General features: G+C 30.3%; 1 long non-coding RNA gene across 1 annotated transcript; it reads left to right on the plus strand.

Annotated features, from left to right (window-relative positions):
- Positions 1–11,023: 11,023 nt before the first annotated feature.
- Positions 11,024–26,466, plus strand: LOC111634744. The gene is made up of 3 exons (XR_002758276.1): positions 11,024–11,044; positions 25,297–25,410; positions 26,449–26,466. It is a non-coding gene; the product is annotated as an uncharacterized LOC111634744 (long non-coding RNA).
- The last annotated feature ends 271 nt before the right edge of the window (positions 26,467–26,737 follow it).

Consider the following 26,737-nt stretch of genomic DNA (forward strand, 5'->3'; position numbering starts at 1 on the left):
CATTCAATTATAAAATCAAAATTAAGAAACAGATTGTATTTAAATATGGCATAGGCTATTTTAGCAACCAGGGTATTGCTTTTTAAGAAATGAAATAACTTATGCCAATTTTCAACCATTTTAGATAATGATACAAAAATTAAACCAAAAAATGTATGCCCACATTAATTCACAATTTTCAAATGTATCAGAAGAAATAAATAATGTCATTAATGTTTATCAAGATATTTAATTTTCATAATGAATGGTTTTCTTTTAATGTTTTAAAAGTTTGTAATTCATAAAATAATAATAAAAGATTTTTTAAATTATTATATCAAAAAAGTTAGGGTCTTTTTAGGGTGGAAAAATATTTTAAGGGTTTTTTTAGGGAGTTTTTCAACCAAATCTAGGGGGCGTAAGCATCTGGGACTTGGCTACAGTGATTCTTGGCTATAGTGATTTCTAGCTGGTAAACTTGAAATATTAAATCACTTATTTATTAGTTGTGTTATGTTCGTTTCTTCATCAATATCCTTCACTCTCGTCATATCGAAAACTTATATATTTTAGGGGGGCATAAAAATTTTGAAAAGGCTTAGATGAGGCATGGCACAAAAAAGGTTGAAAAACACTAGTCCAGGGTCCATTAGTATCGTTTGTTCGATAAGCCAGTAAAAACCGTAGACTTCTCTAAATATATTTTTAATATCACAATTACATTCCGAATCGCTAGCCATGATATAATTAAATTAGAATTAAAATTAATTCTAGAATTAAAAATAAAATAATAAAAACTTACTTGGTGAAATAAAATGTCTGGTGGATGTACCAGTACATACCTGGTACAAAATATTCTTCAATTGTATGAATATACTTTTAAAGAAAATTATAATTAAATATAGCTTTGTAAAGAAACGTACATAAAAATAACATAAAATCTTTTTTACTTTTTAAATCTTAAAACAATCCACTTAGTCAAATAGCTCCCTACGAGTGGCTAATGGATGGACTCAGAGACGGTGGCAGTGCGTGCATATACACGGAGTGCCAAATTCCCAGGGCGCCGATACCGGTCAATGTCAAATACCTCTTTTATCGCATCACTAGTATATCTCAAAGGACGCGACAGGATTGTTGTAGATTTTAAACGTTTCTCACCATAGCTGTAAAAATCTAAATATGTTAAACTTAATAGTCATTTGTTTTCTGTGAAATCCGGAATTTTTGCCGAATTGTCCGATTAATATCCCACATTTTCTAAACCCCCAATTAAATTTTCTTTTAAAACCTAAACTAAAACCCTAGCTTAAAAAAAGGGAAAAATTCCAATCTCCCCTTTCGTTCAAAGTAAACATCCATCCATTTCGAAACTAATCCCACATTCCAACTCCCAAAGTTGATAGTTAGCATGGGCCTGGGGACAACTTTGACCCATCCGCGTACCTTTTACCTCACAACAATTTGTCACATATCCATTCTCTCACGACGAAACTATAAAAGCCGCTTGCTTCCCCCCTCTCGGGGGAGTCGTTCATCCACTGTCACTTCAATATTGTGTCCTAAGAATCTTATATCCTACGAATACTGTGTCCTACGAATCCTACGTGATCCTACAAATATTACGTCTAATCGTATTTTCCTCAACGAGAACCATATTTTTTTCTCAAAGGATTATTATCAGAAAGAGGTATGGAACAAATTTTTGTGAACTCTCTCTCGGCCTTTCGCGGTTTAGAGATTCAGATTTTTCCCTCGACAATAGTTATTGTAGTATCTATGTAGCTAATAAATCGTTGTTATCTTGTTAAATTGGTGTCCTCTTTTACTCGTATATCGCCTGTCATCTTACCGACGGCACTCCTCCCTCCGCTACTCGACCCGAAACATTAGAACTCGTTACAGCGGGAAAAAGGATAAATTTTAATCCATCCTGACAGTGAAAAGGTTTAACAACCTGTTGCCGGATCGGGAGACTTACACCCTCCTGGCGGTTCACTTTTCTAACTAATTCGTTTTAGGACCAGGTGTTGTCCATGGAAATTTCCAAAATTTACAACTTTTCGGTCACTCTCGTTGAACTGGAAAAATTTCTGTCTTTATTACATCTACTAGCTGTTACTTGCGGCTTTGCCCGCGCGGATTTTGCAAACAAATCCATTTATATTCAGTATTTCAACAACCATAGTAATTGTTATATAACACCTACCGCTGAGAATGATGAGAATTGCCGAGAATCAAACAAACTATTTTCAATTTGACCAATTTTCTGGAACGTTTACAATCGTTCTATAATCGAACCAATATACAATAACAAATTCGAATTTAAAACGGTTCGAACATTCTTAAAATCGAAATAGATAAAAATATTTATAACAATGTCTGAAATGTTATTAATTTAATACACCTAAGTACTCGATGAAGACTAAATCTTCTCCCTCTCCCGCCCGCGGGGGAATTTCGAAAAATTACTTCTTAGTGTGCATTCCCATGGCATACTCTACTAAAACGCAGATAGAAACAAAAAATCGCATCTAAAATAGTACAGTAGAAGCCGTTCTTCCGGTTAAGTCTTAATGCTCTCCCTCTCCCCCCGCGGAGGAATTTCGAAAAATCCCTTCTTAGTGTGCGTTTCCATGACGTACCCTAAATGTCTACCAAATTTCACCTCTTTAGGTTCAGCGGTCTGCTCTGGGCGATGATGAATCAATGAGTGAGTGAGTCATTCAGTCAGTCAGTCAGGACAAGCAATTTTATATATTTAGATTACTAGCTTACCCGTCGCGCATTGCTGCGATTTCAGAAGAAACAAAATTCAAGCAAACTCGTTATGATAAAATTAAATTTACATTTTATCATTTTTATTGAAAATTATTATTATGTTGGGTTTAGTAGGTAATACTTATTATTATTATTATTATTCATTTTTATCGGGAAAACATTTCAAAGTGTCGTTTCAATTCTATTTATTTATTAGAGTGCTTGTGGATACACGATATTTTTTTTTTTTTTGTTGGAATCAACGATCGCAATGTTTTGTAATGTTCTGACGTAATAAAAGGTTGGTGGCGGTCTTGACCCCTCAGGCAAAGTGCCCTCGTTTCACTCTCCCCTTTCTAGCGCTGACCTTCTGGGGGTAAAGACTGTGTGTAATCTTTGTGCACTCTGTTCTTTTGTTACACAACCGGTTACGTTAGTCCAACTGCCTTTTTACTAATAATCTTAAACTTCGCTATCGTTACTTTTGCCCGAGCAACGCCGGGCCTACCTGCTAGTTTATAAATAATTTATAATATTCATAAATATAAAAATTGTAATGAAAGTATTTAAATAAATAATACCCTATTACATTGTTTTTAATGTTTTCGGTAACCTCCTGGCGGACTTTTTCTTGCTTTTCAGGATATTTAACCAAGCATCTTGGCTAAGTTAGTAGGCCCGGCGTTGCTCGGGCAAAAGAAACAGTAGCGAAGATTATTACGTTATAGTCAACCTTATCCGTTTTCACAGAATGCATCGTTTTCCCCTGTTTCTAGACTAATTACAAAATTTTTAGATGGGTCTAAAATTATGTTCGATTTCCCGCAAAACGAAAAAAAACCGCATCTGCGTCTTGCACGCCGCTTTCTCTTAGCAATTCCATTGTTACGTAACTCTTCCATTGTTGACACTTCCATTCGTAACACTTCCATTGTTAACACTGTCATTGTTACTTAACACTTCCATTGTCGAAACCTTAATCCTATCTCTCTCCTCCCGGGGGAATTTCGAAAAATCCCTTCTTAGTGTGCGTTTTCGTGGCGTACCCTAACTGTGTACCAAATTTTAACTTTCAACTCCTAACCGTTTGGGCTCTGCGCTTATTATTATTATTATCATTATCATCATCATTATCAACTCGTCTCGATTATATATATAGATTACCTTGTGTTTTGGAAAGTTCAAACAGGAATTCGTATTACACAACCACACATGGATTTTTTCCTTTTTTTGACATTTTTGTGTTCGTGGGCTCTGGAAATGTGGAAATTTGCAAATAACTCGAAAAGTCAAATTTGACAAAATTCCAATACTGTACCTTGTTATGTATACATGAAACATCACTGAAAATGAAACGCATTTTTAACTTACGAGTATTTTCACTATTAGAAAGAAAATAATATGCAAAAATTAAAAATATAATCGTAAATTTTAATGCCTTGCCGATAATTTCATATTTTAAAATAAAATCTGGCCTCAGTAAGACACCACGCGACCCAACTCGTATGTTTTAGATGACCTGTGAATGGTCAACATAGACATTGGAGCATCAAAGCTATGGTTGCAAGGTAAAATTTTAATTATTTTTTACATTTTTCTATTAATTTCCCTACACCAAATTTTCCCTAACACTTAAAATATTTTACATTATTTTCAATATTAATTTTTGTAAATAAATTAAAAACAATACATTATGGCAACTAACGTATATATAAATAAGATTCTTATATGATGAAGAAATAAAAAAAACAACATATTCATTCGATGTAACGTTCATTTTTAACAATAACTAATATTTATTTTTTAAATAGTGGCGTATATACTAAAACAAACATATTTTACAAATAAACATAAGAAAATATAGTTTATTAAAAATATTTTATTGAAATGCCTTATAGGAACTTATTTCGATAATAATTATTTGTATAGTGTTTCAATATTGTTTATAATTTATTCTTAATTTTCTTTATTTATTATATTGATAAAAGTGTTAAAGAGAATCTAGATAACATGAAAACAATCATGAGTAATAAAATTTAAATCATTTCAACAATTCAATATTTAAGTCAACTAATGCTAATAAATGCATTTTTTCGTGAAATGAAACTTGATATGTTTGAATTAAACGAATATATTATAAAAATAAAATGTATTTTTCTTTATTTCAAAATTTACATTACGAAATTTGTCTTATAATGCTTAACACATATATATAGGACTACGCGTATGCCTGTCTATAAGCTGTGGACAAGATTAAATAAAGAATATGAATAGCCCTTATAGTTTGTCTGAAGTTAATATTGTAAACTCTTCAAACGCTTTCAAAAAGAAGAGATATGTAACTATAAGTATAGTATTTTTAACATTAATTATATTAACCCAGACAATACCGATGGTTGCTGCTACTGAGGAAACAAATCAAACTGGTAAGTCATCAGTAAGATTCGTATTTAATGACGGTAAAAGAATGAAATAAGACTTTCTAACAAATGGAACGTTTAACTCATGAATTGTTTTTTTCTGGTTAAATTGCTTTAATAATAATAATAATCAGGGATGACATTCGAAATATTTAACAAAGGGTTCGTAACAGAAAATTTTTCCTTAACAATTTTTTTTTCGCTCAAATAGTGCATCGGAAGGCTCTAGTTTAGTAGTGTTACAGAGTATAATATTTTAATATTTTTAAAAGAATCAAACCATTGAGAAATGTTACATATGTTTAACAAGGTTCGGAAAACTTTGAAAATGTTAACAACGGGTTCGGCCGAACCTGTGCGAATCCGCTGAATATCACCACTGATAATAATAATAAATATTAATAATAGTTATTTGTACATTTGTAATATGAGATTTTTAAAATTATTTTTAAGGATAATAAGTGAGACAACAAATATATTTAGTATAAGATTTATTAAATACAGTATATAAGAATTGAAGAGCTGAATGGGGTTGCAGTTGTAAATGTTTGATCTATTGTACTGTAATGTTTGTACTGTACAGTGCTTTTACATTTGTATATTTTCAGTCTTTTACACTAACATGTTTAGTTACTTAAAAAAAATATTAGATTTAAAACAGAATATTTTGCATCCTATCCGTAAAACTACAGATTGGGTGAAAAGTAACTAGCATTATGATATTGCTATAATTTCTACATTTGTAACGCGAAGATGAAAAAATTATTTGACATGTACTGTACTGTAACTTATTAAATGGAAATACAGATGCATACCTTAAAATTTAGTGTAGGCACCGACGCATCACTATCTACAGGTACTGTACAGTACAGTATGTATTCCTCAGATCGTTATAGGGATAGATGTCCACTTCTCTCTCCGCAACCGAACCAGTGGTCATTTTAGCTTTGATTGACAATTCTTGATTGTTTCCGGACGGATTATAAAATGACTCCCCTTTGCCGTACGCCACCGTTTCTGCACAGCAACCAATGATTTCCACGCCTCAGAGAGTGCATCAATCTGCGCTCGCTCCTAAACAGACTAGCGGTAGGCCATACATTTTGTCACTGCTCGTGCAGCCTCTTTTTCTCACTTTCTACAGCAGTGATCAAAATTATAAAAAGGCATTCAGTGTTGTACATGATCACATAAAGTTTATTATTACTGTCTTATTATTACAGAAATTGTAGTGATTTATTTATGCCTACTCACTTTACACCTACTCTGTAGATAAATTATTTATTTTAAACAATCCTAATCAATAATTTCATTAGGTATTATTTAATAAAATCATATTTCCTTTATACTGTTATGAAAATAAAAACTAATTTCAATCTCTCATATTATCTCTTTGAGATTACAAAATGTTTATTATTATTCCTTTCATTCCGCTTTTAGACTCTCGAAATATAAAAAACGAAACTGTGGATCCTTGTGAAAACTTTTACGAATTTTCATGCGGAAAATTCGCCTCTTTCAAAGAGAATTTAACACATACATCATACATAGACGATAATTTTCAAGATTTCTGTGATGAACTAATCGGTAAGTAAATGTTGTTTCTATTAATAAATAAATATGAAATTACATTAAAGATTATTTATTGCAGGAATCATAAATGAGACAAGGAAATCTGAAAATTTAACAGATCCACTAAAAAATTTCTTCATATTTTACGACAGTATTCAAAATTACGGTAATTAATTTATCCTAGTAAATCTGATATTTATATTAGAAACCAGTTAACTGCGTGTAAATTTTAGCAAACTTTGTTTATTTATTGTTTCCGTATCGCAACGAGATACGTGGACGATGTGTCGAGGGGAAATGAAAGCCGGGAGACTTTCTATAAAATATGGTCCCCTATTTAGGTGTTAAAATCGTGAAGAAAACTCAAAAAAACATCAAATCTCTAGTAGGTGCGAACCCACGACCAACTAGCAATTTTTAATGGTTTTCATCCAATTGGCCACTAGAGGAGAACTTTTTTGTATTAACAATATCATTGACTATTAACTTTAAATTATGACTTTTGCAATGCACATATTCAGTTCTGAGTTGCATATCTTTATTTTCTGTAAATCTTTGTTCATAATTTGCAAGTAATTCAATCTGACATAAAAAATTTCCATTGTAGTTATTCGAAAATTCTTCCCGTTCGCCACGAAAAGCTAATGAATTTTTTGAAAACATTAGTTATACGTTCTAGTACCATTTTTTAGAAAGACGCTTTGTATCGAGTTTCTTCTTCCGTGGCTTTATCAATAGTTTCAAAGGTTTTCCATAATTCTAGAAAAGCACATGTACTGTACAGTACAATACCAGTAGGTTCTTGGGAGGCACTATGTGTTTTTTGTTCTGGAGGATAAACTTCTCTAATCCCATACACTAGTACTCCACTGAATCGAAACATTTGAAAAGAGCCAACATGGATGACAATATGCGGCATTCAAACTAGTTAAATAACAACCATACGCGAGGAAACCGGACCATATTCTATTGTTTTGATTCGGATCTTTGAAAAAATGGTCTCTTAGGTTTATGATAATTCATTACCAATGATCTCTTTTTCTTGTCAGAAATACTTTTATTCAAATAGGTGCCAACGTCGTAAGACAAACTTGCGTCATTGTTTTCAGTCGCATTGTCTATAGTGAGGTTGAGGCCGAAGTTTTCAACGCGAAAATGTCACTCAGCTCCGCTTTCCTGTAAACTTAGAAGTTTGAAATGGCATTTGGAATGTCGAGCATGATTCCACTGACTTTCCAATGTGTAATGGAGGATAGTCTTTTCGGTCTCTATGGAGAGAGCTTACGCTATACAACGACATCAATTGAAGTGATTCCGACCCGAGCGCGAACAGGCCACGCACGACCAAGTACCCCCAATATCAAATGTTCACGTTTGAAACAACACTAATTTTATTAACAAACTTTTGTAATTGAAGCCGATCAAAATATGCTTTGAAACGGAACACAAGCAGGCTCTCCACTCAGTGACCAGGCAAATAATATGATATTCCCATGAGTGACTTATAAATTTTTTTTCTGCCAGTATTTTTATGCTATTTATCTAGACTGTGTTGCTGATATTATGTACTTTTGCTCAGTTTACTTGTCCAAAGCCAGGGCCCCACATTCGTGAACTCTTCCGCATGGCAGACCTTGCTATGCAGTCTCTACAGAGACTATAAATCCAGAATACCCATTAAGTAGACTTAATTCGTTTACTTCTCTTAATGTTACCAATGTGATTATAATAAACGGATACAATTTTATTATATTAATTAAATACAGTAGACCCCCCTAAAACGGGTTAGTATAGTTCGGATTCCTATATGACGGCGAAAAAATTGCGACTGTATTCGTATAAACACACTAAAAGAGACTCATATAATTTAGTAAAATGTCATCACCGACTCGTGTCGCGACAGGATTGGTCTAATCTAGACCAATAGCGGATATTGCACAAACCGTTGAGTTTAAACGAGCAGCGGATCTACTAAAAACCATTTATTATTTAATGGCAATAAAAATTATATTTATATTAATGATGTCTCCAAAGTTCAGCAAAGTTTTTGCAGAAAAATAATTTATCAGGAAGCACGCGAGCANTCCCATTAATTGTAGACTTAATTCATTTACTCCACTTAATGTTACTAAAATGACTACAATAAAAGGATACTATTATATTACATTAATAAAATACATAATAAATTGATTATTTTATCCGTTTTAGAACTTAATGAAACTACCACAATTGAGTGGACCATAAATTATTTTAATGAAAACTTGGGAGGATGTCCACAATTTGATGAAAATTGGAACGAATCTAATTATAATTTAGAAGAAAATTTCGCAAAATTTATTAAATTATCTAAAGACACTTTGATTTCGGTTGAACCAGACGTTAGAAACACAGAAAGAAATATAATTACTGTAAGTTTGTATTATAACTTTATTAACTATAAGTAATGTAATTTCAATAAATAAATCATATTTACCCATTTGCAGATTTCGGCTCCAATTATACCAATAGAATTTCAAGTTAAAACAAATTATTTCGATTGTAAAGAATGTATGAATGGATCTTCGCAAACATATGTAAGTATTTAAATTAGTGTTGCAACGAATAGTATATTCGGTCTCAGGCCAAATACCGAATATTCGGCCAGGAGCATGGCCGAATATTTTGCCAAACTATTCGGCTTAATTAACGCACGTACGAAAATTGGCGCGCAAACCGCATTATGGCAAGGACCATACTCTCTATTGGCCCGGTGTCACTACGCTTCGCCAATTGCGTTAATTCTTGACAGTTGTAGCAAACAGAGATGAGCGTCATGGCAGTATGTGATAAATGATGATATCAAATGTGGATAACAATGAAATGACATACACGTGTAAATAACGGAAAAAGAACAGAGAAGGACTGCGAAGTGAAAATGTGAAAATAAATATGAAATTGAGTTGATAACATAATCAAACAATTCGAGGCAGCTTATTGGTGCGAAATTCGCAGCCGTCAATGCCAAGTAATTGCTCTCATAGATTTCGGAAAGCTAAATGCTTGTAATGAAAGTCACTTACGTGCATGGGCGAAAGCCTGGGGCCGTTCAGGCTACCAAGCGGTTTGGAACTTCAATTATGATAAATAATTTCATACAACGAAACAAAAAAGTTAATTTAATTTTCAAGTTTATAATAAGGGATGATTTCATAATAACGCTTTACAGATCATTAATTATTATTTTTTCACATTTTATGACCTAAGTTTCGATCTAATGTGCCCACGCAGTAAAAATTTTCATACAAATTTTTTACCCTTTTTCACTCCTTTAGGGTTGAATTTCGTAAAATCTTTCCTTAGCACGTCTAAACTTTACAAAAGGAACACACCCTAAAATTTTTAAGTTTCTAGCACCAGTAGTTTTCGCTCTGCGTTAATTATCTTATCAGGACTTGTTCTTTTATGTACGAGTATATAAATGACTAAACTACACAATAAGTAGGTAGTTTTCATATATATTGCGTTTCCTTTGATCTTTTACATAAATAAGCAAAAAATTGCGCTTTCTCGAACTTGAAATGTATGTTAAGCATTATTAAAAGTTACCAAAATGATTAATTTATTGTGTTTTTATTATTTCTCACTCCTTTTCTAGGGATTCGGTATTCGGCCGAATAGCGAAACATAAGCCGAATACCAAATAGTAACCGAATATTCGTTGCATCATTAATTTAAATTAATTACTACATTATTATTGTTTTACTATTTATTATATATTAATAAACAAATTTCTTTACTCGAGGAAAATTACGTAAACAACATAGAACCTGATTTTATGACTGTAGAGGAATTACAGAAATTTATTCCAGAAGTATCTACTTTCTTTTTATAGTTTTTTTAAAGGATTTTTGGCAAAATGATAATTAAATTACTTGAGTAAATTTTTAGATTAATTGGAAGAGTTTATTCAATTACAATTTTGAAGATGTCGACTTACCTGAAGAATCAGATATAACATCTCAGACAGAAATTATGATATGGGGAAAAAATAAATTATTACAGTTTTTCAAGGTGAATAAGACGGAAAGTTTTAAAAGGTAAACCAGATATAATAAATATTAATTTTAAGATTCTGTATTTACGTCTCATGCAAGTATAATTTTAGAGGTAACTAGAAAACATTTTACAGTTTTTTGGCCGATTATTTCTGCAAATCTTTCTCTGAGTCGATCGTTGCTGACATGAATAGAACATCGTCTTTGCATATTCTTGACATAATCGGAGAATACACTTATTTCCTAGATTATATATATTATCAACATGTGAAATATGATGTAAGTACACTTTTATGAATTATTTTTTCGATTTGAACAAGACATTTAAAAATAAAAAAAGTATTAATTTTCTATATTCAATTTACATATAAAATATTTCTTTTCTTTTAATATCTATTAAAATGCTTCTCTTTTTACGGGAGATCCTCGTGTACGAAAACTTGTTTGGATGTGTAGAGCTGTAGTCAGATACTAGGAATAAAATTTGTTTAGCGGAGTTTTTGTATTTGGTTTGTTTTCTTATTCTTCCATATTTGGTGATTCGTAAGCGAGTTAATTTATATGGAGTCTCTTTATTTTCTTATATGACCAAGGAGTGGATCCTCTTGGCATTTTTCTTATCTAATTTTAGTGCAACTTCCAATCAGTGCGGTACTACTTCTACCGCTGTCTATTTCATTTAATTATTTCCATGTTTGGAAAATGTCGCCGACAAACTTTCCAAACTTCGATTGCATCTTTCAAAATTATTATAAAACAAGCGAAACAATGCAAACTCCTTTCCCGGATATAACCATTCCAGATTTTATCCTATGGGATCAACTGTGTATGATGCCCACCCGACAGTGTCGGCGATATTGACGAATTGAAGAATAGCATACGAGAAGTCTGTAAAATGGTGACACCTGGGAGCTACTGAACCCTCTACGCTCTACTGTAAACGTTTTGGTATTAGTGCTGACGGTGGACGTTTCGAACATATTCTCTAACAAAATAAAGCTCACTTCATTGTATCGACTTCTGCGATGTTGTCTTTAGCCTTTACAGTAAGAGATTATTTGAGTGTTATATTTTATGATAAATTATCTTAAATTAATTCTCTTTCATAACGAAAGAGAATATGGAACTGGAATAAACATGCAATAAATGGATACATTCCTGGAATGTTGAAAAGATCTCTTTTGCCTGTGGATAGATGTTTACATAGAAGTGATTAATTTTAGCATATTTTACAGAGAAATACTATCTCTAATTTAGCAGCATGTTATTCATTATAAATGATTCCACGTTGAATTAAATTAGAAAATGTTGATTTATAAAGCATACTTACTTAATATTAAAAATGCACATAATTTAACACAAAATGTTAAATTATGTGCATTTTTACAAGTATTAATTATTGGACTTCGAACTCGCATTTGAGTTATAAATAAACACTTGGCTTTGTTTCCATCATTTTAGTTGATCAACTAAAATGATGGAAATAATGCCAAGTGTTTATTTAAAACTCAAATGCGAGTTCGAAGTCCAATGTATTCAAAGAACACGGTTTCGAAAACAACAAAGTATTAATTAATTAAATTTAATTTAACAATGTATGATTCATACTTAATTATAAATAATGTAGTTTAAATTTCTAATTTCTTAGGAAAAACCAGATCTTGTTAAGGAAATTACCGAACATATTCATGAATTTATGTCAAACTCATTAAGCAATAAAACTTGGTTGGATGATGACACGAAAACTAAATTCAACGAAAAAGTAAGTTATAGAAATAGACATACTTTCCTGTTTATTTATATATAATATTTAAATGCAAAATATTAATTAAGTAGCAGATTTAATTAGTTATTATTTTCAAAATATAAGTTTAATTTTTGAGTCATTTAAGCAGCGATGTAAAATTTTGAAGCAAAGTACTACGACTAATGCCTTTTCATGAAAACATTAGCGAGGTTGCGGCCGAAGTTTTCATCTCTCAAACGTGAACGTCGAACGTCCACGTTTTAAAGATGAAAACTTCGGCCGCAACCTCTCTATTAAATTAAATTACTGAATTTATTTAATAAAATTCTTTAATATTTAACAAGATTTAAATGTTTTAATTTTCATATATTTTTAGATTAAAGAAATGATAATAACAACAGACTTTCCCGAATTTGTTAAAAACGATGACTCATTTATGGAATATTATAAAAATGTGCGTACTACAATGAATTTTAATCACGGAACTATAAATTGTTAAATTGATGAGATATATGAAATACGAGAGAAATTGTATTATTTTTATTAACTTTGAAATTTTATATTATTTATTAGTTTCCAAATATGACTTCGAATTTTGAAGAAAATTATATCAATGTGATTATATTTAAAAACGTAAAATTATTTGAAAACTTTGGTAAAAACAATACTAGAGAAGAGTAAGAAATTTTATACTTTTTAATCGATTAAATAATATTTTAAACTTTTGTTTGAAGTTTTTTTTTTAATTTTATATCCGCAGATTCATAGATGATTCAACAATGATTTTATCTCCAAACTATCATTCAAGATTTAATAAAGTTTGTAAGATTTAAAACTCATTTTTAAATCGATTAAATCCTTGCAATTTCTATAGCTTTTATATATATACATGTAAGAATTTAATTATATTTCAGTTATGACTCAATTTTCTCAAAGTAAATCCATATTGAATATTAATTTCCCTATGTAAGTAACCTAAATAAATTTGTTATATATTATCTTTAACTATATATACTTTAATTATAGTAAACTTTTTCAGATAAAGATAAGTTTATAAATTGATGAAAGAAGTAGACCATCTACTAAAATATTTATTGGTTGAGTTAGAGTAATTGTAGTCGCGTTTATCTAGTGGGAAAACACAAATTTAACATAAAAAACAAAACGTGCTGTTGTAACACGTTATCAAAAAAAGGCAGAATTAACTATTTCTAACGTGATATAAAATTAGATACTCTTTTCGTTCACTAATGGTTAGTCTACGTCAGCGTTTCTCAAAGTGGGCGATAACACCCCCTTGTGGGCACTGGAGGCTTTCAGGGGGGCAGTAGAAGACTCAAAGAGAATTGGGGGGCGTTAAGGAAATATAGAGGGGCGACGGCAGACAAATTCTATATATAAAAATTCGACGGAATATATATAAAATGTTGACATTTTATATATTTTTTATTTTTTATTGAAGGTCACAACTTGAATTTTTCTAACACATTGACTTTTATTTTAGCTCAGCGTTTCTCAAAGTAAGCAATAACGCCCCCTTCTGGCGCGATGAATAGATCTATGATAGAGGCAGGATACTGAACGGTGACCAAAGGCAAAATTGGGGCTGATAAGAGGAAACATTGCGTTTAATAGTTTCCAGATGATGAGAACAATGTACAGTAAGGGCACAAAGTGTGAGATTCATAGAAAAGTTTTCCTAAGAATATTTCCAATCCTTTTCTCACACAAGAGAAAATGGGTTAGGGGGCGTTGGGTATAACTTTATGGAACAAAGGGGGCGGTGGATCGAAAAAGTTTGAGAATCACTGGTCTACGTGAACGTTTCATCGAACGTATTGTGAAATAATCATTCGAGATATTACAAACTCTACACGTATAAACGACTATGTTTTGCCTGAATGCTTCCCTCAGTTTTTGATGATTCAGTATGGAAGAAATGACTATTTTTAGCTTTACTTTACTTTAAATGGACAATCATCTTTAATAATGTCATCAGAAGCAGAGTATGGCACCTTTTTTGTGAAATAAGTAGAGAGGTCGCGGCCGAAGTTTTCATCTGTAAAACGTGAACGTCGAACGTCGAGCGCTACATACAAGATAGCGGCGCTCGACGTTTGACGTTCACGTTTTAAAAATGAAAACTTCAGCCTCAACCTCGCTAATATTATTGTACAATATGTAATTAATTGTGTGGATTGTAATTCATATTTGCAGATACAATACTGTATATAATTTTATTTAATTTCTAGAGTTATACTTTTTGTATATCATAATGTTTGAATTTGTATAAATTGAAAGTATATATATAACAAGAGTAGCCAGACCTTGTGACGATAAGAGCCAATAATGTTAATGTTATAATATTAAAGCAATCAAAAGGAACGAAATAAAACACAGAAAACTACTAGAAATGTAGTATATTTTGAGAATTTTATATTTATTTATGCCATCCATCTTCTCTATTTTAGATAATGTCTTCTATTTGTTAAAAGTCATTGTTATAAAACTAGAAATTTTCCTGTCAAGCATGACGGTTTACTTTCTGTGAAAAAATAGAGATAATAATTTTATTATGATAATAAAAAAATAAATAATACAACATGGTATATCTGTGGAGAAAAAAGACAATAAACGAAACCATAGACTTAGATAATACAATTAATTATTACAAAATCTATCTCTTGTTTCCACTTCCCACTCTTACAGTTTGTGAAGCAATTATTACAATGGTAATGACATCTTTTAAAATAAATTCTCAAATAATTTCAACGTTCTTCTATAACTTCAAATAATTAGTTTCATTTGCGGAATTACAAAGCTAAAACCTGTAATGGAAGATAACTAATTTTTATTTAATTTATTGTTAGATATGCGAATTTTGCCCGGTATGGTACAATGTTAGCACATGAAATTACCCATTCTCTGGATACAGAAAGTAAGTTTTAATTTATCCACATTTTTTTATGCCTTTAATTTTTCAATACCTATAAACTAAAATGGTAAATTCACATATTTTATATTATATATTAAAGTTTATAATAATTTAAAAATTGGTCTTTATCAAAACAAATCTTTATGGAAATAGATGTAGGCCTACAATGAAATTATTGCAGGTCTACATCTATTTCCATAAAGATTTGTTTTGATAAAGACCAATTTTTAAATTATTATAAACTTTAATATATAATATAAAATAAGAATAAATCTATGATAACTTTAATCGCGCGAAGATAATTTTACTGTTAATTGAAACATGTAGCCCATAGTCATTCTAAGTGTCTAATGCAACTTTAATTTAGAAGAAAGAGAAATAACAAAGTTGCTGTGATACCAGAGGATCTCACCTACTCACCATATAATTGCATAAGTGCATAGAAATATTCTAACTTTCGACATTAAGTTTTGATTACATTTGATTAAACAATTTAATAAAACTACTAATTTTATTTCCATAAATTAGATATTCGTACAGACAAACTTGGAAATTTAAATATTAATGTCACATGGTCAGAAGAATCACTAATGGAATATAATAAAAGAGTGCAATGCTTGGTTGATCAGTACGGATCTTATGAAATTGAAGGAGATAATGTGAGTTGTTTATTTCGCATGACTTTATAAAATATCATTTTATTAACAGCAAGAATATTTTATATTAATTTTTTAATACTCGTATTTATTCGTTATTTAACAAAAATTAATATTTACTGAGTTATATAATTTCATTGCAGGTGAACGGTATTAAAACAATAGATGAAAACATAGCAGACAATGGCGGCTTAAGACATGCATATTTTGTAAGTAATTTCGATAATTTTAAAAGTCCTCTAAACTAATTATTAATTAGTTCAGAAACCTTTATATGCTTATAATTAAAAACCGTGTTTTTTAATCATAGGCATATAAAGCGTATTTAAAGAAATATGACAATGAACATAAAGATATTCTTGAAGACTTCGAAATCTATACTCCGGATCAAATGTTCTTCATATCATACGCAACTGTAAGAATTATATATATAATATTTTTATACAAATAATATATAATTTATGTATTGCAATAATGTATAATTGTATCAAATTATATGAAATTTTTTACAGATGTGGTGTGATTCAGAAACGGGAGGCGAATTAAAATCTGATATGAATCGTAGTGAACACAGTCCACAGATATTCAGGTATATTACAAAACAAATCAAATTCAATAGAGAATATCAACATTTATTTGAATTTTTTTCCTCTCAATTTTAGGATCATTGGAACAGTTTCTAACATGAAAGAGTTTTCAGAGGCATTTCAATGTGGTAACGATAAACCTATGAATCCGGTTGACAAATGTATTTTATGGTAGCTTAAACGTCTTTATTAATACGTTGCGTTAAAACGACGAGAATAAATATCACAATTTAGAGATGTTAAAAGAAACTCTGAATATAACTACTTATATCTGTTTTAATAAGTGAAGTTAAAGGATAAATATATTTTTTGTTATTAAAAGGACACTAGAGAACAAAGAAGTTTTCGTAGAATGAATCTTTAGATAAGTAAATAATCAGTGTAATCCAAAAGACGATATTCATTTATCTGGATTTAAAAAAAATCTTAACGGAATTACTGGTGTAATTTTCTTAATTGTTATTGGATTTATCGCAAGATAAAACTTAATTTTTAATTGTAGAATTCCGACAGATGGCAATTATGTTTAAAAATAAACTTGAAGACAAAGTTTGTGTAAAAAGGAACCACTATTTATTCAATTCACTTTCAATGTTCCGGAATACAAACGTTTGACAATCGACTTTTCTCTGTAGGCTACTTGGCCATCAAATATAAAACTTCCCTTAAAATCACACAGGAAAAAAATATCTAATTAAAAACACAAGTTAAAAAATCGATACTGGCGATGCCACAGACATCTTTTCTTCCACTTTTACCACTTCGGGACGATAGAGCTTTATATCTGTTAAAGACCAAGTGATTAACTGCTTCTTACTTCTTTTATTCCTCCGTGTATTGGCTTATTTTCATCCCTTCATGTAATAAGAAAATAAACGACAACACGCAACTCTTCGCTTGCCCTTCGTTATTTCGAAGCGAATGGCAACCTAGAACTCACCACGGGAAGGTGTCTGCTTCAGAGTTCCGCCGAGAGTTGAAAAGAATGCAACGCCACACGTAATAATACAACATGGTATATCTGTGGAGAAAAAAGACAATAAACGAAACCATAGACTTAGATAATACAATTAATTATTACAAAATCTATCTCTTGTTTCNTACATCATGATGTCAGTTCAAGATGAATTCATCATTCCTACTTAAAAATGATGAATTTGTTTAATTCTTACGTGAATTTCATCCATTGGTGTGAATTTTCATTCTTAAAGCTCATAGCTTAGAGCCGCTAAGTGCTTTGACTGTGTTGATGTGTGTTATTCTGTATAAGTGTGAAGTAATGATTTTGATGAAGTTGCCATAGTTGAAAAGGTGTTGCGCTCGATACTCATGAGCAATGATTTTATAGATTTTTCGAACCTGAGCCTCTACCTAGACCATAAATCTGAGTTCGTGGATTACATAGAGATTTATGACCGAAAAAGTTCTTTTTCGCCCAGGCGAAATTATGTTGAATACGTGACACAACCAGTTTTGTTATTTCCACAGAAATGAATGTGCTTAATATACTTAATTTAATTAAACCAAGGTATCTATATATCAGTCGTCACTAACGTAACAGATGCTGATTAGAGATCATCCTTAGCTTTTATGGCCGTACTGAAAGCTTATACTTCCTTAACATTACTTTGTGGTTGATTAAAACTATAAAACCACCTTCGCAAATTGTGACAGGCAAGAGAATTATTACTACTGTTATTTTATCACGGATTTGATAGAATTAAAGACTTTTGCAGTTAGGATGTAATGCGAAATTAAAAACGATAAATTAAAATTTTAAATTAACACTGATGAGCATGTTTTCATTTAAAAATAGAAATTTTCCTGTCAAGCATGACGGTTTACTTTCTGTGAAAAAATAGAGATAATAATTTTATTATGATAATAAAAAAATAAATAATACAACATGGTATATCTGTGGAGAAAAAAGACAATAAACGAAACCATAGACTTAGATAATACAATTAATTATTACAAAATCTATCTCTTGTTTCCACTTCCCACTCTTACAGTTTGTGAAGCAATTATTACAATGGTAATGACATCTTTTAAAATAAATTCTCAAATAATTTCAACGTTCTTCTATAACTTCAAATAATTAGTTTCATTTGCGGAATTACAAAGCTAAAACCTGTAATGGAAGATAACTAATTTTTATTTAATTTATTGTTAGATATGCGAATTTTGCCCGGTATGGTACAATGTTAGCACATGAAATTACCCATTCTCTGGATACAGAAAGTAAGTTTTAATTTATCCACATTTTTTTATGCCTTTAATTTTTCAATACCTATAAACTAAAATGGTAAATTCACATATTTTATATTATATATTAAAGTTTATAATAATTTAAAAATTGGTCTTTATCAAAACAAATCTTTATGGAAATAGATGTAGGCCTACAATGAAATTATTGCAGGTCTACATCTATTTCCATAAAGATTTGTTTTGATAAAGACCAATTTTTAAATTATTATAAACTTTAATATATAATATAAAATATGTGAATTTACCATTTTAGTTTATAGGTATTGAAAAATTAAAGGCATAAAAAAATGTGGATAAATTAAAACTTACTTTCTGTATCCAGAGAATGGGTAATTTCATGTGCTAACATTGTACCATACCGGGCAAAATTCGCATATCTAACAATAAATTAAATAAAAATTAGTTATCTTCCATTACAGGTTTTAGCTTTGTAATTCCGCAAATGAAACTAATTATTTGAAGTTATAGAAGAACGTTGAAATTATTTGAGAATTTATTTTAAAAGATGTCATTACCATTGTAATAATTGCTTCACAAACTGTAAGAGTGGGAAGTGGAAACAAGAGATAGATTTTGTAATAATTAATTGTATTATCTAAGTCTATGGTTTCGTTTATTGTCTTTTTTCTCCACAGATATACCATGTTGTATTATTTATTTTTTTATTATCATAATAAAATTATTATCTCTATTTTTTCACAGAAAGTAAACCGTCATGCTTGACAGGAAAATTTCTAGTTTTATAACAATGACTTTTAACAAATAGAAGACATTATCTAAAATAGAGAAGATGGATGGCATAAATAAATATAAAATTCTCAAAATATACTACATTTCTAGTAGTTTTCTGTGTTTTATTTCGTTCCTTTTGATTGCTTTAATATTATAACATTAACATTATTGGCTCTTATCGTCACAAGGTCTGGCTACTCTTGTTATATATATACTTTCAATTTATACAAATTCAAACATTATGATATACAAAAAGTATAACTCTAGAAATTAAATAAAATTATATACAGTATTGTATCTGCAAATATGAATTACAATCCACACAATTAATTACATATTGTACAATAATATTAGCGAGGTTGAGGCTGAAGTTTTCATTTTTAAAACGTGAACGTCAAACGTCGAGCGCCGCTATCTTGTATGTAGCGCTCGACGTTCGACGTTCACGTTTTACAGATGNATACCCCTGAGTAACAGAACTCTCGTCTTTTATCAAAAATATTTTATTTAAATACCTTATTATGAAGTAATTTCAGTAATAATTAATTATATAGAGTTTCAGTATTGTTTATAATTCTTAAGACATAAACTATTCTTTATATTCATTACAGTGCTAAGGAGAATCTAGATAACATGAAAGTAATTATGAGTAATAATATTTAAATCATTTGAACAATTTGATATTTAAGACAAGTATTGCTAACGAGTATGAAACGAATTGAAACTTCAATTGTAAACGAATGTATTATAAAAATAGGATGTATTTTTCTTCATTTCAAAATTTACATTACAAAATTTGTGCTATATATAGCTTAATACACAGACAAATACACACACACACACACAAACATATATATATATACAGTATATATAGAACTTTGCGTATGCCTGTCTATACGCTGTGAACAAGACTAAATAAAGAATATGAACAGCCCTTACAGTTTGTCTGAAGTTAAAATTGTAAACTCTTCAAAGGCTTTCAAAAAGAAAAGATGTGTAACTATATGTATAATATTTTCAGTATTAATTATATTAACCCACACAATACCGATGGTTGCTGCGACTGAGGAAACAAATCAAACTGGTAAGTTATCAATTAGATTCATATTTAATGACAGAAAAGGGATGAAAGGAATGTGCTTTTTTCAATTGAAACTTTAAATCAGTGTTTTTCAACCTGTAGGTCGCGACCCGCAGGAGGGTCGCAAAGCCTTAACGAGGGTCGCGGGTAAAAGAAAAAGACAAGTGTTTGTAGGTCCTACACTACAATAAATAAAACTACAATTTCAGTGAGAAGGCTTTGCGTTTTTATTTTAAAGTACAATTGGTTTTTCGATCGATATTTAGGTCTCAACAGGAAGAAAATTAAATATGTAGTTTTTAAAATCACTGATATAGTTTTAATATGGCCCTGGGGGCCGCNTTCCGATATTCTGTCACTCCTAATTAGAATGAAAATTTCATTCCCAGCAAAGAGTAGTTGATCTTTGTAGTTTCTTGTATAAGTTTTTCTGTACGTGATTTTTTTCCATAGATTAAAATACTTGTAATCTATTTACAAAATCTAGATCAATTTTTTTCCTAATTCATATTAATTTATCTACAGAAATTATTTTCGGAGCTTATTCACTATGATATTACCTAAGTCATTTTTTTCAATCCTTGTGGGCACTCTGCGTGACACACAAGTGTCACAAAGAGTAACCACATGCTTCGTGACACAAGCCTCGCGTCTAATGAGAATTTTAATATGAATACGACGAGATATCATTTAGTATTTTAAACAATTCGATAAATATCGTAATTTACCTACTATTTTATTAATCGAAAACTTCTACACGCCGAGGATTAGGCATCGGGAGTCACAGGTTATGCTTGAAGAGATGAATGGAATAGCATATTATAAACTTTTGATCTACTTGTACGTAATTGTACATTTGTATGTTTTAAATCATTTACACTTATAATTTTACTGTGTTATTTAATAATATCATATTTTATTAATACTGTTATAAAGTTAATCGCCAATTTCAAGATCCCGTACTGATCTTTGACATAAAAAGGATGTTTTTTCCCCTCTCGTTTTATTAGAATCTCAAAATTTAAAAAACGAATTTGTGGATCCTTGTGAAAACTTTTACGAATTTTCATGCGGAAAATTCGCCTCTTTCAAAAAGAATTTAACACATACATCATACATAATGGATAAATTACAAGATTTCTATGGTGAACTAATCGGTGAGTAAATGCTGTTTATATTATATAATAAATAAATATCAAATTAAATTAAATATTATTTATTGCAGAAATCATAAATGAGACCAGAAAATCTGAAAATTTAACGGAACCACTGAAAAATTTTTTCATTTTTTACAACAGTACTGAAAATTATGGTATTTCGTTTTACTATACCATCTTAGTAAAACTGATTCTTATATTAATAATTAGTTCGTTTATTAATTTAATAATAAGTACTTCTATTATATATATCGTATACATACACATATACATATATATATATATTACCTAAGTTTTCATAGATAATGCACGATTTATTACAGCACTTTCAGATATTTTTAAAAAATACTTTTAATTCTGTATTTTGCGTTAAAGGTTTTCAAGTAAATTTACATCAACAAAAAGTCTATCCAGCGAACATGTAATGAGAAAAACAATGTATAAAAATTATATACAGTAGATTTACTTTATAGCGAATCTGAATCCGAAAATATAAAAAATTGGGGGGTCATTTTTTTGATTCAGTATAACAGAGCTGGGAAAGTAAAAATTTCTTTATCACACAGCAGTTTAGGATTGGATTAGATTGGAATAAAAAGCTAAGATAGTGTTTTTCAACTTTTCTCTAATAGTGGCATCCTTAATTTGATATTTTTTTTTGCATTCATACTTCTTCAACAATGTAGTTATTATAACGCTTTTAGTACATTTAGTAATACACTCAATAAATGTTTCGGCGCTACTCAGCATTATATTTCTAGGGTCTACTTGTGGCAGAGTGCATAAAATTACTGAATACTTGAAGTATTCAGTGATTTTATCCACTCAGGCCACTGGAGTTCTTTCTAATAGATCGATCGAGTAGAATTTTCAAGGTTTTCTTCATATGTCTAGCATTTAAATAGAAGCTACTTTCCCTTAGAAAATTCTATCAAAAGAACTCTTCTTTGGCAGATCGCCGAAGCATTGCTTTCTTCCATCTATCTATTTCACCGCACTCCTGAAGTGTCGTTGCGGCACACTAGTGTGTACCCTGTTTCTGTGGCACACTGTTTGAAAATCACTGGTTGAAGGCATCAAGACTTCAGAGATCTGCCAAAGGGACATGTCTCTCGAAGAACTTTCTATGGAAAACTAGCCCATACAGAGTCAGGTGAAGAAAACCCAGAAAATTTCAACACTTCGCTTCAGCATGAATGCGCGATTAGATAATTACCAGTGTTTAATGGTTTCGGCTACTCACCCACTGATGGACCTTCAGTAAGATCGGCCGTTAAGATAATTATGTTTAGTAAAGCATTTACAGTCGACCCCCCTATAAGATATAGATACGTTCCAATTTATTAGGAATCCGATTTCTTACAAGTCGTTCCAATCACAGCCCGACACGTGTCAAGTTTACGGACTACGGCTGATTGAAAGGTTTTCTTCCATAAAATTAATCGATTCTACACTAATCCGACTCAANTATTTTAGATGCGGGTTTTTGCGTTTTTGATTGCATTTTAATAGGGTACGCCAAGAGAATGTACACTAAGAAGACATTTTTCGAAAAATTCCCCCCTCCCACACGGGGAAGTGTTATACATTTATAATAGATACATTTTGAGCCACAACAACGCGTGGCGGGGTCTGCTAGTACTAATTAAAGCTGGAGTTAAGACTCAAAGGATTATAGACCCAAAAGCAGGGAAAGGAAAGAAAGGATAAAAGATAAAGAAGTGAGAAAGGTTGGAAAATTAAGGGTCAATATTTGCATGACAGATGGTCTACTTAACCTTTCTCACTACTTTTTATCTTTTGGCCTTCCCCAGAATTTGAGTCTATACTCCTTTGAATCACAACTCCAGCTTTATTTAGTATACCTTCCTCATTCACACATTTCCAAGTATTTGAAAATATTTCCTTTCCACTGAAAAATAAAATATGTATAAAAGTTTATGGCTTTGTAAAACTTCTTTTTTGAGTTTATGTACTTTTTCTCAGTTTACTTGTACAAAGCCAGGGCCCCACACTCGTGAACTTTTCCGCATGGCAGACCCTTGCTTCGAAGTCGATACGCTACTGTGTCAGGACAATAAAACCAGAATACCCGTTAAGTAGACTTAATTCGTTTACTTCTCTTAATGTTACCAACGTAATTACAATAAACGGATGAAATTTTATTATATTAATTAAATACATAGTATATTGATTATTTTATCAATTTTAGGATATAATGAAACCACGGGGGATGAGTGGAAAAAGAATTATTTTAATGAAAACTTGGGAGGATGTCCACACTTCGATGAAAATTGGGACGAATATAATTATAATTTAGAAGAAAATTTCGCAAAATTTATTAAATTATCTAAAGACACTTTGATTTCGGTTGAACCAGACGTTAGAAACACAGAAAGAAATATAATTACTGTAAGTTTGTATTATAACTTTATTAACTATAAGTAATGTAATTTCAATAAATAAATCACATTTACCCATTTGCAGATTTCGGCTCCAATTATACCAATAGAAAATCAAATTAAAACAAATTATTTCGATTCTAATAAATGGATAAATGCTAGTTCTTCGCTAACATATGTAAGTATTTAAATTAATTACTACATCATTATTGTTTTACTATTTACAATATATTAATAAACAAATTTGTCTACTCGAGGAAAATTACGTAAACAACATAGAACCTGATTTTATGACTGTAGAGGAATTACAGAAATTTATTCCAGAAGTATTTACTTTATTTTTATAATTTTTTAAAGTAGTTTTGGCAAAATGATAATTAAATTACTTGCGTGAATTTTTAGATTAATTGGGAGAATTTATTCAATTACATTTTTGAAGATGTCGACTTACCTGAAAAATCAAATATAACTTCTCAGACAGAAATTATGATATGGAGAAAAAATAATTTATTAGAGTTTTTCGAGGTGAATAAGACGAAAAGTTTTAAAAGGTAAACCAGATATAATAAAAATTAATTTTAAAATTTTATATTTACGTCTTATGCAAGTATAATTTAAGAGGTAATTAGAAAACATTTTACAGTGTTTTAGCTAACTATTTCTGCAAATCTTTCTCTGAGTCGATTCTTGATAAGGTTAATGTAACATCGCCTTTACTAATGATATTTGAAATAGTCGGAATATACACTTATTTCCTAGATTATATATATTATCAACATGTGAAATGTAATGTAAGTAAACTTTTATGAATTAAAATGTTGATTTAAAAAAATACTTAGTTAATACGTCCACTCAAAATTTTAAATTACTTGCATTTTTACAACTATTAATTAATTTAATTTAATTTAACAAAGTATGATTTATACGTAATCATAAATAATCTAGTTTAAATTTCTAATTTCTAAGAAAAAACCAGATCTTCTTGAGGAAATTACTGAACATATTCATGATTTTATGTCAAATTCATTGAGTAATAAAACTTGGTTGGATGACTTGACGAAAATTCAAGTTAACGGAAAAGTAAGTTATAGAAATAGACACACTTTCCTATTTATTTATATATAATATTAAAACGTAAAATGTTAATTAAGTAGCAAATTTAAGTAATTATTTTTTCAAAATATAAGTTTATCAATAAGTTTAATTTGCTATATTTTTGAGTCATTTACTGAGAAACAATTGGAAAATTNGTTTAATTTTATGCAATGTACCACCAGTACATTACATTATTTATATAAATGTTTTATTTTAAAGATTCTAAGTTATTGAATATCTATATTTCTGCACGTGCAATTTCTTTTTACGCAGAAAAACTAAAGAAAGTGATTCGGAATTTTTAGTTTACATGCCTATAGTTTTTAGTATAATCTATTACAATACATAGCAAAATACGTTCTGCGAATCATTGTAGCATACGTCGGATTGCCCAAGAAATGACTTGATTCTTTTTCTAAAATGAAGTACAGCTCTCCCTTGATAGTCCGACGTCTTTTAATCCGACATTCTCAGTAGTCCGGCGCATCTCCCGTCAAGGTACCTGTCACCGTTACGTGTCTACTTGCACAGAAGCATGTCGCGACGTGAATCTTCCCATCCAATTCTTACACGATGACACACATTTCGTGTGTTTTCCGTGAGCAGTTCTGTTCGAACAGTTGGAGTAGGGAATATTGTAAGCTATTGCTAGCGAAACAATGCAAAATATGTAATTATTTTCGGTAATCCGGACACTTTTGGTAATTCAACACCCTTTTGGTCCCATACCTGTCGGACTACCAAGGGAGAGCTGTATATGCTGTTACGCCAAAAGAAAGTGTATTTTTACGTGTGAGTTACTACGTTGAAAGCAGTGATTGATAAGGAAGTGCGACCATTGTTAGCCACTATTACATCTCTCGGGAGTAGAGTTACCACATTCCAAAGTAACTAGAAGAATTAGTTTTAATCTATTCACTAATCTGTAATATTCAAATGAAACATTATCATTTTGAAAAGAAAGTATTACGACTACAGCTTTTTTATGAAAAATATTATATAATAATTTCTTCATTTTTTTAGATTAAAGAAATCATAATAATAACAGACTTTCCCGAATTTGTTAAAAACGAAGACTTATTTATGGGATATTACAAGGATGTAAGTATTGCAATTAATTTTAATGATATATATATTTATTCCTTATGTCAAATTGATAAGACGTATGAGATTAACTTTAAAATTTTGTTATTTATTAGTTTCCAAATATGACTTCAAATTTTGATGAGAATTTTGTAAATTTGAAAAACTTTGTGTATAAAAAATGGCTTGAAACTCTATACAAAAAGAATGATAGGAAACAGTAAGAAGT

The sequence above is a fragment of the Centruroides sculpturatus genome, unplaced genomic scaffold, assembly GCF_000671375.1.
Source record: "Centruroides sculpturatus isolate CEXI.00-Female unplaced genomic scaffold, Cexi_2.0 scaffold462, whole genome shotgun sequence".
Taxonomy (NCBI): Eukaryota; Metazoa; Arthropoda; class Arachnida; order Scorpiones; family Buthidae; genus Centruroides; species Centruroides sculpturatus.